General features: G+C 39.3%; 1 pseudogene; it reads right to left on the bottom strand.

Annotated features, from left to right (window-relative positions):
• Positions 1-6,839: 6,839 nt before the first annotated feature.
• Positions 6,840-11,710, bottom strand: LOC107871686 (annotated as a pseudogene).
• Between the last annotated feature and the right edge of the window lie 3,779 nt (positions 11,711-15,489).

The raw sequence follows: 15,489 nt of genomic DNA, 5'->3' as shown, positions 1-15,489 counted from the left end.
CCATTCTTGGTTTGGTTTGATGTTGACCAAAAAAAAGTCAAACCGAACCCGAATCAAACCGACATAATATATATATATATATAAATAATCTTCAAACTTTTTTATACATAAAATATTAATTATAATCTACTTTTTATATACTTTTTCAACTAGTTTTAGTAATTTTCAATAATTTGAAAGTAGATGTAGATATATATTTAGATTTGGGCCTTTAAGTTGTAATATTTGTTCATTAATTGCTAATTAAATGATCCAAAACTCAATATAAACTTAAAAGAGTAACTTACATAAATCCCGGATAGTTTCAGCAATATTACATAAAACCCCAAAAAGTTTGCTAATTAAATCTTATCCTGAAATTTCGAATTGTGATACATATGTTAAGCAGTGATACATATGGACTAGTGATACATATGTATATGTATCACTAGTATATACATATGTATACAGTAGTGATACATATAGCATATGTATCTCCAATAAATATGAATCCAGGATTTTATGTAATTTTTAAAACATTAAGGGATATTGTGTAATATGGTATCTTAAATATGAGATTTGTGTAATTTTTCCAACTTAACTTAAAACCTAAATTTTTCACTCTCCATCTCACTTTTTAGTTTCAAGAGAGTTTTTCGCTCCTCATTTTTTCATAATTATGGTTTTTCATTAGCACATGAGTGAAAACATATTTGATCTAATCTTCGATCACAAGATAATTGTAAAAACTTAATATTATAAAGAAAAAATCGTAAAAAAACTAAAAAATTCGAAAAAATGACTAAAACCTAAAACGAAAAAACCAATTTTATATTGATTTGATTTGGTTTATAATTTTAATAAATCGACATGATTGATTTGATTTTTTTAAAAATAAAAACCGAATCAACCCGACACATCTACAACCTAACTGTGGATATGACTTAAATAGAGTGATTCTAAAATCGAACATTTTGGCCTAGTTATGCCCATAACTAACATCCAAAGCAGAAAGTTGCCACGAAAAAGTTTGATGTTTACACCAACTCGATAAATACCTACCATGTCTGTTTACGTATACAAGTATTATTAAATCATAATTAATTAAGTTCTCACATCAATTTATTCCTTAATGATGGCCAATTAATATGATTTGATGTAAATTGCAAATATAATTTTTTAAAATAGAAAGGAACAACAAATTCTGGAGATTCCATAGCCTGCAAGGACAAACTAAATAAACAATAGATTTTAATTTAGAAACTCCCAAACTACATAGATGTGTTCCTTTGGAGCCATCAAATTTAGAATCATATAAACAAGACACAAGAAAATTAAGTTATTTTTACTTTTTAAAAATTTTTGCCAGAATAATTTGATTTTGTTATAATAAGGAAAAATATACATAAATTAGCATACTTAAGTATTAAATTACAAAAAATAACAACACTTTTATCAAATTACATTTTGTAGCATATGTATTTGTATTTTTATAGCAACGGTTTGCAAAAATACAAAATACATATCGATCATAAGGGTAGTAAAAATTATATGTATTTGTATTTTTGTAGCAACAATTTGCAAAAATACAAAATACAGCTTGATATATTATGTAATTATGAAACTGTTGCTATGAAACTCATAATTAAGAGGATAAGTATGTTATTTCTGAATTTTGTCCGCGCTCTGCGCATAGGTAACATGAGCACTATGTGACGCCCCAAAGTTTTGGGGCCTGTCACTCGCCAAGATTGTGCGTGCCAACTAGGCCGCAACCTTGTCAGCTATGCAGGCGGCATGTGCTGAGGGAAGATGCTGAAGTCGAAGATGAGGCAAAGGGGCATAACATGAGGCAACAAGCATTTATATATGTTGCATGACATGTCCTAAGAGTGCCAATGTGATTTGGAGAGGGCTTGGTGGGCGGAGGCATGGTGAGGATCGTGTGCGGTGTTCATCTTCGAAGGATTCCGGTTTAGAGAGGTGATATTAAGGGTACCTTATGTATGCTTACCAAATTTGGGGTCGTTTGGAGTCCGTTTGGATAGGGGCTTGACTTGGCTAAAGTCCAGTGGCATTGTCGTAATTTGCTGATTGGTCCGAAGGCCATAACTCGTTCCATGTGTATGGGAAAGGGGTGAAACTTCATAGAGGTGTGAAGGAAGTCAAGAGAAAGGAGTAGGAACAAACGACACTCAATTTGAAGGTCGGATGAATGATCTAAGCCCCAGTATGATTCTCGAGTAAAATGATATCTAGTGGCGGACATTGGGATTATTTATTTTAAGCATATATAAGGGGGGTATGAATGGTAACAACCTACCAGCCTCCCCCGGGTGTGACGAAAGATGGCCACCCCAAGTGTGCTGCCTTGAGAGACAACCTCAAGGGCCTGCCTTGGCATGTCAAAGGAATGCGTAAGGTACTCATAGGGCTCGGGAACCCTATGGGCAATGCAAGGTCGGGTGTACTAGCGTTGGGCGTCGGAAAAGGCTAGAGGTTGGCTATATGAACCAACAAGACACGTGGGCTATATAAATGATGGAAGGATGCCTCCAAGCCGATAGAGCAATCGAGATACTCTCCCCAAGAGACTCTAAGCTAACTTGTGAGCTTGGTCAAGGTTCAGCCAAGCGAGCAAGGGTCCGTTGGACTAGACGCGCAGTTGTGGGGCGACACTGTGCTACGAAAGTTGGATGCAAGTTGCGTGGGCTATGTTTGGCTATGCCATAAGACATGAGTGGGCATATCTAAGAAAAACACTTGAGACAAAGGCCAAGGATTGAGGGTTGCCCTACTCGGGCGAAGCAAAAGCCAAGTGCACATGCACGAGGCGATGTCAAGCTTGAGGATAGGACTGTGCAGGCGATGGCAATGCTCAGCCAAGGCGAGGGACGAGTATGTCCGTAGCCATCCCCAGGAGCGCATATGGATGATATTCAAGGATTAAAGGTGCGCCAGAAGAGTTGCTTATACGTTGGCCATGTCGGCCGACATGTTGATAGAGCGGCACCAAAGGGGGCAAGACTCTGAGGTGAGCTTCCCACAGGTACAGGATCGTGCTAAAGACCTGGGAAATGAGGAAGGCTGGCCTATAGTTGGGGGAACCATGGGCACCGCACGAGCAAAATTGTGTGCCGCTGACGCAGTGAAAAATGAGCCCGTGACAAGTGGTATCAAAACATAGAATTAAGAGCAAAGTGTGAATGTTATTGCAGCGATCACGTCAAAGCATAGATTGACATTCGTCGTGCTCATGAAGATCGTTTGAGACGATGCTACCTTGTAAAGGGAATTGGTTGTATGTTGAGACGCTTGAGTTAGCTATGTCAACCAAGGCCCATCATTTCAGAATCACGCCATGTCACAACCGTTGATTCCGCCTTCGTCTGTGTGGGTTGATTCGTCTTCGAAGCATCCGAGAGTGATTGAGAAACCTTCAAGGGATGACTTCAAATCAGTGGGTACCGTAGGTAGAGGGACTCTATAGAGGCACGTTGGGCCAACAGGTGTGGTCATCGTGCGATGCTGTTTGAGTGGAACCACAAAGTTGGACAATCGGATAGCTAGTGCTCAAATGTCCTTGATTGTGGGGAACCGTCAGTTCGTCAGAAACTCTGTTAGCGGTATGTTGGTAACTATGGTCAGAAGATAGCATGGACTTGACAAGGACGTCAAGAAAGGTTGGCGAAGTGCATCAGATGCTTGTCAGTCAAGTATCTTGTTCATGCAAAGCGACGAGCCAGGATTGTCATCCATGAAAGAGTCTAGGCTGAGTTAAAGAAGGGGATATGCCGATAAGTCGGATGGTCAAGAGGATGAGCCACGTCTGCCAGGTCGTGCAGCCATGTTCCAAGAGAGTTGAAGCCGTAGACTATAAACATTGGGCTTGATCATGCTTAGGTCTTGCCATGGATGCAATTAAGGCATCAAGTTGAGTGTCCACTAAGAAGGTTGGACTTGAGCTTTGTCGAGGGCATGTGAAGGGGTCCGTCTAAAGAAAGTCGATCTCAAGGTTGGAACGACAACCTAGCCACCTAATGGGATGCGAAGAGTGGCAGGAGAGTCCCTAAACCTAGCCACCTAATGGGTTGCGAAGAGTGGCAGGAGAGTCCCTAAACCTAGCCATCCAATGGGTTGCGAGGAGTGGCAGGAGAGTCCCTACAGAAGAGAGCCATGCAGGATGAGTGGGCAGTGAAGCCGACGGCATGGGCAAGCAGAGCTTGCAGTTGGAGAGAGTGCTATGCAGGGCAAGAACTAGGCTAGCACCAAGCGGACCATCGGGCCGCGACAACGTGAAGAATGACCTGAGTGCAGGCTTCTTTGCAGGAAGATGGGCGTTAAAGTCAGGTAGAGGTAAAGCCATCAGGTGTGTGAGCAGTACGCATAAACCAAACCATTTCATGGAGAGGTGTTGTGCCAAAATACTATGGGTAAGGAAAGTCGTCAAAGTAGAATTAGCTAAAGCATTGAAAATGAATTGGGTTCCAAGTTCGAGGATGGGTTCTTTCCAAGAGTAGAAGAGCGGGTCAGAGGCCGCAGATGGGTGAACTAAGGGAGTTCTCGCCATAGGCTATAGGTACAAGGGTACCCCGAACGTCGAAGGACTGCGAAGGGAAAGAAAGAGTTTTGAACAAAGCATCTAATCCATAGAGTAGTGCGCAGATACCAGCACTTTGAGACAAGGAGTACTTGCAAAAGGGTACATCCCAAGAGAGTGTGAGGTGCCTATGGGCGCGGAGCACACGAGAAGCCAAAAGGTGCCATGGTGAAGCATGGGTTTCTAAAGGCTGTTGTGAATGATGATTGGGAAAAAGTTCGTAATTTAGGCTACCGCCAGTGACGTCGCTCGAGGAGAAAAAATAAGGACCATAAGGGCATGGTTGGCAAAGATGCCACATCGAGGGATGCCTACCTAGCTACGTTGTGCTTAAAAGGCAGAAATCCAGGAGGGAAAATAGTTGTTTACCAGAGGCAAAGGATCGAAAGGATAGACATGCCAGGTATGGATGGGCTAGTAGGATCGCCAGGGTGGAAACAGATTCCCGGACAAGATGAAGACGGTGAGGAGCATGGTGCGGATATGACTTAAGGTCACCGCAAAGTTAGTCACCAGAGGGTGCAGGTGTGGAGACACCGTCCGAGCAGAAGTGCGGAGTGCACGCTTGGATAAAACTAGGGGGAGAAGGGCAAGGGGCCTGACTCCATTTTTGAGAAGGAGCTCGCAAGAGTTCCCACACACAAGGATTTGGGGCCGCGATGTAAATCCCCAAGGGTGCAGACTTTGGGTTGTCGTCGGTGTTGCATGTCATTGAGGACAATGACTAATTCAGGTGTGTGAGGGTGTGACGCCCCAAAGTTTTGGGGCCTATCACTCGCCAAGATTGTGCGTGCCAACTAGGCCGCAACCTTGTCAGCTATGCAGGTGCCATGTGCTGAGGGAATATGCTGAAGTCGAAGATGAGGCAAAGGGGCATAACATGAGGCAACAAACATTTATATATGTTGCATGACATGTCCTAAGAGTGCCAATGTGATTTGGAGAGGTCTTGGTGTGAGCCCAAGGGGGCGGAGGCATGGTGAGGATCGTATGCGGTGTTCGATGTGAGCACCGTGCCATTTTGAGCTACAAGTGAAATCTAAGGATTCTGGTTTAGAGAGGTGATATTAAGGGTACCTTATGTATTCTTACCAAATTTGGGGTCGTTTGGAGTCCGTTTGGATAGGGACTTGACTTGGCCAAAGTCCAGTGGCATTGTCGTAATTTGCTGATTGGTCCGAAGGCCATAACTCGTTCCGTGTGTATGGGAATGGGGTGAAACTTCATGAAGGTGTGAAGGAAGTCAAGAGAAAGGAGTAGGAACAAACGACACTCAATTTGAAGGTCGGATGAATGATCTAAGCCCCAGTATAATTCTCGGGCAAAATGATGTCTAGTGGCGGACATTGGGATTATTTATTTTAAGCATATATAAGGGGGGTATGAATGGTGACAGCCTACCAGCCTCCCCCGGGTGTGTCGACAGATGGCCACCCCAAGTGTGCTGCCTTGAGGGACAACCTCAAGGGCCTGCCTTGGCATATCAAAGGAATGCGTAAGGTATTCATAGGGCTCGGGAACCCTATGGGTACGCAAGGTCGGGTGGACTAGCGTTGGGCATCGGAAAAGGCTAGAGGTTGGCTATATGAACCAACAAGCCCCGTGGGCTATCTAAATGATGGAAGGATGCCTCCAAGCCGATAGAGCAACCGAGATACTCTCCCCAAAAGACTTGTGAGCTAACTTGTGAGCTTGGTCAAGGTTCAGCCAAGCGAGCAAGGGTCCGTTGGCCTAGACGCGCAGTTGTGGGGCGACACTGTGCTACGAAAGTTGGATGCAAGTTGCGTGGGCTATGTTTGGCTATGCCATAAGACATGAGTGGGCATATCTAAGAAAGACTCTTGAGACAAAGACCAAGGATTGAGGGTTGCGCTACTCGAGCGAAGCAAAAGTCAAGTGCACATGCACGAGGCGATGTCAAGCTTGAGGATAGGACTGTGCAGGCGATGGCAATGATCAGCCAAGGTGAGGGACGAGTATGTCCGTAGCCATCCCTAGGAGCGCATATGGATGAGATTCAAAGATTAAAGGTGCGCCAGAAGAGTTGCTTATACGTTGGCCATGTCGGCCGACATGTTGATAGAGCAGCACCAAAGGGGGCAAGCCTCTGAGGCGAGCTTCCCACAGGCACAGGATCGTGCTAAAGACCTGGAAAATGACGAAGGCTGGCCCATAGTTGGGGGAACCATAGGCGCCGCACGGGCAAAATTGTGTGCCGCTGATGCAGTGAAAAATGAGCCCGTGACAACTAGCTCTATGAAGTTAAAATTGCTTTTTTCAAGACATTCGTGAATAATAATCCAAATAAAGTACTTTTTTCAAGACACATCGACGCAGACTGAGCTTCCTAAACATAACAAAGAAGAACAAATTAAGGGAATTTGGCAATTCATCCTGTGTTTAACAAAACAAATTGACAACTGATAAACATCAGTGTACCTTCCTACCCTCAAATCACATATTGACTGAGTGAACATCGCGATGCTTGTGTGTTAAGAATAGAATAGCCCTGCCATGGGAGAAGCTCTGCGTAAACGCATCAATTCTAAGGCAGTATCAATGTTCATATCCTTAGTAGAGATGGAGTGTGAGAAAGCAGTAACTTCACAAAAATCACTTCAGCTTCTGAACTCCTAAAATCACAGATGTCCACATACTCGAGCTTGTCGAGTGGTAGGTCCAAGCAGGATGGTGTGTCCAGATACTTTTCTTACCAAAATCTCAAGTTCACTCAGACTGGGAGAGTTCTTAATCAACTGTAGAGCGCAAGAAATCAGACCCACTTTGCTGAAGTCTACTGTTAACAATAGACGCCGCAAACAGTTAAGAGTAAAAGGAAGCCCATTCGGATCAATGTGTGCATTCAAAATCTTTGGAGCAAATACAATAATTAGAATCATATGAAATTACCATCACTATAAGATGTTCAAGTGAAACAAGTAGTCAACATCTCACCTCAAGAAAGACAGAATCCAAATGTAGTACCTCAAGTGTAGTCGAGCGAACAAGGAGATCGTACAAATGATTTCTTGTTGGATTATCAACCAGTCTGGTAAATTGAACCTTTAACAGTATTATATTCGTGCAGTTGATAAAGTAAAATATCGCAAGATAGCTACAGTCAACAACACGCAAGGACTTCAGTTCTGGTGAAAAAAACTATATGCATTTAGTATGGTGACACCAGTTCATGGTCAACTTGGCATGACGGGGGGCATTGATAAAACAAAACGGTTTTATGGCTGGCACAAAGGTTATCTCGTCTAGATGAAGGGTGATAAGATTTGGAAAAATGAGAAAGGGATTTGTTGGTTTGAAAATACATTTGAAGAGTTTCAACTTTGTCAAGGTTGAACAATTATAAATAGAAGAAGGCAGTGCATAGGTATAATTATGTGAAATGCGAAGGGTTAGCTTCTTGACACGTTTTCTGGTGACATGAATCACCCATCTATCGATACACTGGTATGAAGTCAAGAGAGCATCTCTAGCGTCAAGATGAAACTTCACAATGTCCCCTACATGCAGTAACAGAATATTATCTACTGCTTCTTTCTTAAAATTACGACAGAAGTCAAAGTCGAAATCCAGCACCAAATTTGGAAGCGCGGCCCAAATACATCTCCAGTCTTCCGACAAAATACTAGTCCTTGCTGCATCTCGAACCGGTAAGAGCTCAAGGATACGATCCCTAATAGTTATTGGTAAACTACTGACTCTATCTTCACTGTCCCCTTCAACAACAACTCTCTTTCCATATCCTAGAAGAATATGGGAAGAAAAAATCGAATTAGTCCCTTAAGTTTAGCGGGGGATGGGGATGGGGGTTGTGAGCTCCTTTCCTTCCACAGTTGGGATGCATTGTTGGAAAGGAAAAAGAAAACTGAAGGAGAAAGTGGACATAAATCAGAGCAAAAGAGAAGTAAATTGCTGCAGTGATATTTTTATATCTGATGCATAATGAAAGTAAAGAGACTTGCCTATAAATAGGCTCACAATTAAACTGAAAAATCTAACTTTTAGGTCCACTAACCCACTGATTTACTGACTACCTAATAATCTGCAACAATAGCTAAACTTGCTAGAATAAAGGAAACTAACAACTAACTTCCTAAAGACTTGGTCAAGTATCTTTGAATCATTTCTCAACATGCATAACATACTGCCGAGTGTATGCAGCCTTACCATCCCTACCTTGAGAAGGTAGAGAGGCTATTTCTGATAGATCCTTGACTCAAGTAAAACATATCAAATAAAGTATGAAAAACAATGAAGAAAGGAGCAAAAGCAACAACAAATATGATGATAACCAGAGTAAAGGATACAACGGGTAATACTAAAATCTAAAAATATGATGATAAGAAGGTAATAATAACAATATAGAGAAGGGAAATCAGGCGACGCCCGACTATCTACTAACCTCTCCCCTGACATTATAAAAGAATTAAAAAGATTAAAATTGTGGTGGGTGTACTTTGATCCTTAACGCATACCGTGGAACTTAAGAAAGTGAATATATTTGGTCCGCTTCAAACACTTGGAGCCCGTTTGGACATAATTTTTTTGCTCTTTTTTTTTCAAAAAAATTCAAAGGAGCATTTGGTTTGGTTGTTGGATATTGTACTGATTTTTTTTAAAAGATCAATTTCAAAGTTTCCTCACTCGTAGTCGTGGGATTACACTAGGTATGTTGCTGTTGTTGAGGAGTTCCTAAGTTTGAGAAAGTAACTTGACCAGTTTTCAAGTGAATTTTCTTCATTTATGAGTTGGTTTTTCAATTCAAAACTTCAAAAATTATCTATTGTACTGGTGTCCTGCTTATATAGACTTCAGTGATACTTACCTCATGAGCTAACCATTGGAGTTGTGTTAGGCCCTCATTACCATCTCTTTTGGTTTCATGGTATCAGAGCCAGATCCAACCCCATTTGGACTCCCGGTCCACACTCCGATTATATTCACATCCAAAAGTTGTCATACAAGAGGGGTCCAAGGAGGATAAGATGTACACAGATCTAGGGTAGATAAGCTATTCCGATAAACCCTCATCTCGACAAAAAAAAAGTGCAATCAAAGCAGAAACAAATTGGAAATGATTTATGACTTCATGCTATGTTACAATTAAAAGCAGCAAACAGAACTAAAAGTGGAAATGAATTGTTTCTTAGGGATTTAAATTTATAAACAAAAATGAATGGAAAACACATAAGGGAAAAAGAGAGAAATACTTACTTTGAGTCACGTTGATAACAGAGAAAATTCCGTGAGCTCTGAGTGAAAAGGAGAAAGGGGTAAAGGGGCCGGTAGAGTGTTAAATAGGAGTAAATACTCCTTTGTTCAAATTTATGCGGCACGCTTTTTTTAGTTCGCCCTAAGCGAATATATATAGTTCTCTATATTTAGAAACATTTTATTTGTGTTACTTTTTTGAAATGATTTATAGCGATACAATATTAAATGGTGCAGTAGCTATCAATTTTAACAAACAACTTTGAATATAGAAAGTAATATCCGAAAGTTTGGAACGAGTTCACGACAGTGCAAGCCTGAATTTTTCTTGTGAAGGTAACTGTAAGAATGGCTAGGTAAGGGCTTTCTACTGAAAGCAAAGTTATTGTTTCGAGTTTTAGAAAGGACCAGATTTTCATGCAATAATTATGAGCTTTTTAGAATTGTGAAGAAAATTATTATGGCAATGATGTTGGTAGTGAAGAACAAGGTCATGATTATTATTGGTGTGTGCATTTTATGCAGAAATAACAACTTTCAACACATATCACAAGTCCATATTCTATATTCAAGGTTGTTTGTTAAAATTGATAGCTAATGCACCATTTAATATTGTATCGCTATAAATCTTTTCAAAAAAGTAACAAAAATAAAATGTTTCTGAATATAGAGAACTATATATGTTCGCTTAGGGCAAACTAAAAAAAGCGTGCCGTGTAAATTTGAACGAAGGAGTATTTACTCCTATTTAACACTCTACCAGCCCCTTTACCCCTTTCTCCTTTTCACTCAGAGCTCACGGAGTTTTCGCTGGTAATCAACATGACTCAAAGTAAGGGTGTACAGACCAAACCGTTAAGTCAAACCGAACCGATGAACCAAACCAAACCGAGAAAAAAAATCGACTTATGGGTTGGTTTGATTGGTTTGACGTTAGAAAAAAAAAACGACCATTCTTGATTTGGTTTGGTGTTAACAAAAAAAAAGTCAAATCGAACCCGAATAAACCGACATAATATATATATATATATATAATATTCGAACTTTCTTATACATAAAATATTAATTATAATCTACTTTATAAATACTTTTTCAACTAGTTTTAGTAATTTTCAATAATTTGAAAGTAGATGTAGATATATAAAATACATAAAGTAGCATACTTAAGTATTAAATTACAAAAATAACAACACTTTTATCAAATTACATTTTGTAGCATATGTATTTATATGTATTTGTATTTTTGTACCAATAGTTTGCAAAAATACAAAATACATATCGATCATAAGGGCAATAAAAATCATATGTATTTGTATTTTTGTAGCAACAGTTTGCCAAAATACAAAATACAACTTGCTATATTATGTAATTATGAAACTGTTGCTATGAAACTCATAATTAAGGGGATAAGTATGTTATTTCTGAATTTTGCCCATAAAGTAGCATACTTAAGTATTAAATTACAAAAAATAGCAACACTTTTATCAAATTACATTTTGTAGCACATATATTTGTATGTATTGTTAGGATCAATTAGCAGTTCACACACAGTAAATTTGTGGAGAGGATGAAGAAAACTAGAGAGAGAGTTCTTTAGGAGAGAGAGAGAGAATTAATTTCGTGGTAACACCCGTGGATAACCTCCACGGCGGACAAGCTATTTATATTAATAACTTGGAGTATGTACAATTACACAGAGAATGAGAAATAAACCCATACCTTCCTGCTGAAATCATCAATGAAGGTGATATAGAATCTGGATCCACCAAGTGATGAAATAGGATATGGCCCCCAAACGTCTGTATGGACCATTTCCAGCCGTACTTGCTTCGGCTCTCTCGCAGTTTTCGTGAAGCTTACTCGCTTCTGTTTACCCATAACACAACTCTCACAAAGACCCATATCAATAGATTTCAGCCCCTCTAAAGCTCATTTTGCAGCCAGCATCTTCATTCCTTTGGCACTCATGTGACCAAGTCTGTTGTGCCACAGACATAAACCGGAAGCACCCTCAGCAACAGCAACCATGTTTATACACTTTGCAGTGGTGTACAAAGTTTCAGATTTTATGCCACGTGCTACAACCATAGCACCCTTCACAATCTTCCACGAACCTTTCCCAAACTCTGCTGCGTAGCCTGTGACCAACAGAGATCAGATTCTTCTTGAGACCAGGAATATATCTGACATCCTCCAATATCCACTGATTACCTGCTGGAGTTTTTATGCAGACATCCTCTTTCCTTCAATCGCCAATGGCTTATTGTCAGCAAGATACACCTTTCTAAAATTTCCAGACTTGAAGTTTTAGAACAATTCCTTGCTAGGACATGAATGAAACGATGCACCAGAATTTAATATCCAGGATTCAACCGGGTTGTCCGCACTAAGGATCAGAGCATCCCCAATGTCTTCTGCTGAATTAACAGAATCATTATCATCTCTAGATTTCCGATTCTTCTTCTTCTTGGGTTTCTTGCACTCTGTCCGAAAATGTCCTTTCTCTCCACAATTTCAACATGTCATGTTGAATTTTTGTGGAGATTTTCCACGATTCTTTGATTTTGATCTGTCATGTGTATTCTGACCCCTCGATTGGTCTCTCCCCCTTCGGTCAACACTGAGAGCACTACCAGTTGATTCCTCAATTTCTCATTTGCGAATGCTTTCTCTAAGAACAACATCTCAGATTTCATCAAACTTTGATTTCTCAGATCCACGGAAACTGCTAATCGCAGCAACAACAGTATCCCAAGACTCGGGTAGAGATTACATCAAAATCAATGCTTTAATTTCATCTACTAAATTAATATCCACAGAGCACAGTTGACTAACAATCATATTGAACTAGTTTATATGATCAACAACAAATCCATTCTCAAACATCTGTAAATTGAACAATCTACGCATCAAATATACCTTGTTCATCACAGATGGTTTTTCGTACATATTTGATAATGCCTTCAATAGATCGGATGTGGTTTTCTCCTTGACGATGTTGAATGCCACGTTTCTCGACAAAGTCAATTGGATCAGCCCTAAAGCTTGTCGATTCTTGAGCTTTCAGTCCTCCTTCTTCATGGACTCCGGCTTCACCCCAGTCAAGGGTTCGTGAAGATCTTTCTGGTACAGATAGTCTTCGATCTGCATCTTCCAGAAACTAAAATCAGATCCATCAAACTTCTCGATTCCAAACTTTGATCCTTCCATCTTCAGTGATCGTGATGAATCTCCCAAGCTTTGATACCAGTTGTTAGGATCGATTAGCAGTTCAGACACACTAAATCTGTGGAGAGGATGATAAAAATTAGAGAGAGAGTTCTTTAGGAGAGAGAGAGAGAATTAATTTCGTGGTAACACCCATGGGTAACCTCCATGGCAGACAGGCTATTTATATTAATGACTTGGAGTGTGTACAATTACATAGAGAATGAGAATAAAAGGTACAACCTAAAATTTGGATCGTGGGTAACCGCGTGAACATTAATATATAACAGTACGTCACATATTAATCAGGCTCCACAGCCTAACATGTATTTGTATTTTTGTAGCAACAATTTGCAAAAATACAAAATATATATCGATCATAAAGGCAGTAAAAATCATATGTATTTGTATTTTTGTAGCAACAGTTTGTAAAAATACAAAATACAACTTGCTATATTATGTAATTATGAAACTGCTGCTATGAAACTCATAATTAAGGGGATAAGTATGCTATTTCTGAGTTTTGCCCTATATATATTTAGATTTGGGCCTTTAAGTTGTAATATTTGTCCATTAATTGCTAATTAAATGATCGAAAACCCAATATAAACTTAAAACCTAAACTTTTCATTCTTCATCTCACTTTTTAGTTTCAAGAGAGTTTTCCGCTCCTCATTTTTTCATAATTATGGTTTCTCATTAGCACGTGAGTGAAAACATATTTGATCTAGTCTTTGATCACAATATAATTGTAAAAACTAAAGATTATTAAAAAAAAAATCGAAAAAAACTGACTAAAACCTAAACCGAAAAAACCAATTTTATGCTGGTTTGATTTGGTTTATAGTTTTAACAAACAAACGTGATTGGTTTGATTTTTTTTTTAATAAAAACCGAACCAACCCGACCTATGTACACCCCTAACTCAAAGTATGTATTTCTCTCTTTTTCCCTTATGTGTTTTGTTTTCATTTTTGTTTATAAATTTAAAGCCCTAAGAAACAATTCATTTCCATTTTAATTTTTGTTTGCTGGTTCTAATTGTAACATAGCATGAAGCCATAATTCATTTCCAATTTTGTTTCTGCTTTGATTGCACTTTTTTTTTTCGAGACGAGGGTTAATAGCTTATCTACCCTAGATCTGCATACATCTCATCCTCCTTGGACCCCACTTGTATGACAACTTTAGGATGTAAATATAATCAGAGCATGGATCGGGAGTCCAAACAGGGTTGAATCTGGCTCTGATACCATGAAACCAAAAGAGATGGTTATGAGGGCCTAACACAACTCCAACAGTTAGCTCATGAGGCGAGTATCGATAAAGTATATATAAGCAGACCACCAGTCCATTCTCTAACCGATACGAGGCTCTAACTCATTCTACAATAGATAATTTTTGAAGTTTTGAATTGACAAACCAACTCATAAATAAAGAAAAAGAACATGATGAGAGAATTAGGTATCAAAACCCTCTCAATACCCTTTTTTCTTTGAGTAGAAGCACCTAGTGTAACCCCACAACTACGAGTGAGAAATCTTTGAAATTGATCTTTAAAAAAAAATCAAAAAAATTAGTACAATATACAACCAAACCAAATGCTCTTATGAATTTTTTTTGAAAAAAAAGAACAGAAAAATTATGTCCAAATGGGCTCCAAGTGTTTGAAGTGGACCAAATATATATTCATTTTGCTAAGTTCTGCAGTATGCATTAAGGATCAAAGTACACCCACCACAACTTTATTGTTTTTATTCTTTTATACTATCAGGGAAGATTAGTAGGTAGTCGAGCGTCGCCTAATTTCCTTTCTCTATATTATTATTATTACCTTCTTATTATCATATGTTTAGACTTTAGTATTACCCATTGTATCATTTGCTCTGGTTATTAACATCATATTTGTTGTTGCTACTGTTCCTTTCCTCATTATTTTTCAATACTTCATTTGATATTTTTTACTTATTTCGAGGATCTATCAGAAATAGCCTCTCTACCTTCCCAAGGTTGCATACACTCGGCGACATGCTATGCATCTCAATTGTGGAAGGAAAGGAGCTCCCCCACCACCACCACTAAACTTAAGGGACTAATTTCATTTTTTCTTCCCATATTCTTCTAGGATATGGAAAGAGAATTGCTGTTGAAGGGGAGAGTGAAGATAGAATCAGTAGATTACCAAGAAATATTAGGGACCGTATCCTTGGGCTCTTATCAGTTCAAGATGCAGCAACTGTTAGGATCGATTAGCAGTTCACACACACTAAATCTATGGAGAGGATGAAGAAAATTAGAGAGAGTTCGTTAGGAGAGAGAGAAAATTAATTTCGCGGTAACACCCGTGGGTAACCTCCATGGCGGATGGGCTATTTATATTAATGACTCGGAGTATGTAAAATTACACAGAGAAATGAGAATAAAAGGTATAGCCTAAAATTTGGGTCCCCACACCCCCGACAACCTCACTGCGG

The sequence above is a fragment of the Capsicum annuum genome, chromosome 12, assembly GCF_002878395.1.
Source record: "Capsicum annuum cultivar UCD-10X-F1 chromosome 12, UCD10Xv1.1, whole genome shotgun sequence".
Classification (NCBI taxonomy): domain Eukaryota; kingdom Viridiplantae; phylum Streptophyta; class Magnoliopsida; order Solanales; family Solanaceae; genus Capsicum; species Capsicum annuum.
Note: the sequence above shows the minus strand (reverse complement) of the source record. Positions and strands in the feature narration are given on the sequence as shown.